The sequence below is a fragment of the Branchiostoma belcheri genome, unplaced genomic scaffold (assembly GCF_001625305.1).
Source record: "Branchiostoma belcheri isolate BF01 breed outbred unplaced genomic scaffold, Haploidv18h27 scaffold53, whole genome shotgun sequence".
Classification (NCBI taxonomy): Eukaryota; Metazoa; Chordata; class Leptocardii; order Amphioxiformes; family Branchiostomatidae; genus Branchiostoma; species Branchiostoma belcheri.
This window is the reverse complement of record NW_017804165.1, coordinates 1442559-1444886: the sequence shown is the minus strand read 5'-3', so window position 1 is coordinate 1444886 and position 2328 is coordinate 1442559. Positions and strand designations below refer to the sequence as shown.

The window sequence follows — 2328 nt, the reverse complement described above, 5'->3', positions numbered from 1 at the left end:
ACAGTTTAATTTAGTGAACAGCTTGTTCCATACTACTGTAAATATAAACTTCTTTTAAGATTACCTGACAGCTGTGTTTGTTATCTGTAATTTGAACCGTGCTAAGATTGTAAACAAAACTAAATGAACCTTGTAAACATAACATAATGAGAAAGCAGTTTTATATTGAAACGTGGTGTTTGTAAATGTTATTTCATTTGTCTTCCAATGAATGAAGTTGAAAGTCATGCCTACTTGTTCTGTCTTTCCAGGTGGAAGAGGCTGTTCCACTGCTACTGCACCAGGACAGATCCTGTACTGTAGTGCTCGTGCTGGCCAGGGGACAAAGTTGGTATGCTGTTCTTATCACAATTCTGTCTATTTCTGACTTTTAGGGAGTAGTAACTGTTGGTGACTGGATCTGGTTCAAAGACTTGCTCTTTATTGTGGTTTTCCTGTTGGGCTTCCAAGAAATTTCTCTTCTTTATTTGCATACCAATCAATAGTTCGTACTGCCTTTCTCCTGCAAGTCTCATTGACAAAAGGTAGTGGATGCTAACTGAAACGTCTGACCGTTTCCAAAATCATATCCAGTTGCTTGAGTAACTTTTTTTTGGCGTAACTGGAAGCATATCTTGAGTGTTTTATGTGCCTTTGTATTTTTATTTATTTTCACCTTTACAGCTTTAGCCATCTGTCCCATTCCTCAGGAGACACTGGCTGTCCCCATGGGCTGTGGTTTACAGAAAGGGCTCTGCTGCACTGTCCAAACTCGGCAGCAGTCAGGAGCTGTTGTCCATGGGACAGTCACGTGAACGCCAGGGTTCGGCTTTGTATCAACCTGGACATGATGTGGGTCAATGCTGACTAAAGAATACACCTGGCACAGTGTCATGAAGGCCAAGTTTCAGGGATGTTTTTCAATAAAAGAATCATTGAAGATACAGTCTGAGTCATTTTATCCATTGAATGGATGTGTGTGTGTGTGTGTGTGCAGGTGTGTATTAGGATGATGGAATTACATTTGTATTATAATCCTGGAGGAATTAATAGTGCCTTGTTGGGGTAATCATGCATACACTAATCCGCAGTAGCATGAGTGGCTTAAGTTTGGCAAAACTCTTAGGATAGGGACTGTTAATACTCTTAGAATAGGGACTGTTAATAAATACATCAGTAACAACTGGTCAACTGAATTACTTCTGATATGTCAACATCCTTAGGTGTAGATATGTAGGGCAGATATTGAAGCCAAATAGTGATGACAGTTAATGGCCTTGTTCTCACTAGGATAAAATAGTCCATATCAAGCCAATCAGGGCCTATGTTGAAATATGGTAGCAGCTGTCATTGGTTGAAATGCAGTACGATTTACAATTTCTCTAAAAGCAATAAAAGACACATAAAACCTGAAACATGTAAAGATGAGATACAACTAAGTCATTTGATGTCATGTTTATTCGAGAAGCATTTTATCAGTTGCTATCTGATATACCTTCCTTCAAACATGCTTAAAACACTTTTTAAGCATTTTTTCCACAATAGTCTTTACTAGTACACATAACAATTTATAGTATTTGGCCTTTGAAAAGCCCATTTCTCTGGAGAGATGGTCTCCATTATTCAATATTTTCAAATATCTTTTTCATTTATCACCCACCATTCTTACCTTCACAGTATACCCTATCAAAAGCCAACTGCTAAAATGCCCTGGATATTTGTCTATTACATACACACTTGACCTACAGGCTTCAGTAGTTGCCAATTGACTTTGTAGTAAACGTTGGTGTACATCAATGCAGAGACTGGACCAGTCGGCGCACATCATGGAAATGTCTACTACAGAATTCACATTTTGGCATGTAAAAGGAACACAATGAGAGAGAATGACATGGCTTAATTAATTTAAAAAAAAACAACAAAAGCACCTGTGGCATCAATCTAACCAAGGAGGTTTGATCTAACCAACAAGCTCAATCCCAGATTTCTTCTTTCCGGTCCTAGCACATAGGTAAGGATTCTTCTTTCAAACTTCTTTCAAACACGAACAGCACACAATAGATTTCTAGGAAAATCATATAGGAACTGTGATGCCATGGGGAAACGCAGTATATACCATAGGATATACTTACAAGCAAATTGCCTTGAAAAAACAAGTTGGTATTGTCACATGTTTGTGTTTGGTCACAGATTACCACAACATTCCTTCCTTCCACAACTTCTGGTAGAGATTAGACCTCTAACACTCCGTTGGTCCATAATACAAATTAGGGATGATGAAAAGGGTGGAATGTATGTTCTCGCTTGGACAACATCATGCTTTCACACCTGGCATCACAGACAATACAC

The 2328-nt window shown here is 38.5% G+C and overlaps 1 protein-coding gene and 1 long non-coding RNA gene across 2 annotated transcripts in view; one reads left to right on the top strand and one right to left on the bottom strand.

The window, feature by feature from the left end:
• The first annotated feature begins 6 nt into the window (after positions 1–6).
• Positions 7–923, top strand: LOC109481021. The gene is made up of 2 exons (XR_002140876.1): positions 7–331; positions 690–923. It is a non-coding gene; the product is annotated as an uncharacterized LOC109481021 (long non-coding RNA).
• A 496-nt stretch (positions 924–1419) lies between these two features.
• The window catches only part of LOC109480960 (ornithine decarboxylase-like), an 11115-nt gene continuing 10206 nt past the window's right edge, over positions 1420–2328 (bottom strand). The window contains exon 13 of the transcript XR_002140867.1: positions 1420–2307. The gene's annotated coding sequence lies outside the window, so the exon portion shown is untranslated. The remainder of the gene's footprint in view (positions 2308–2328) is intronic.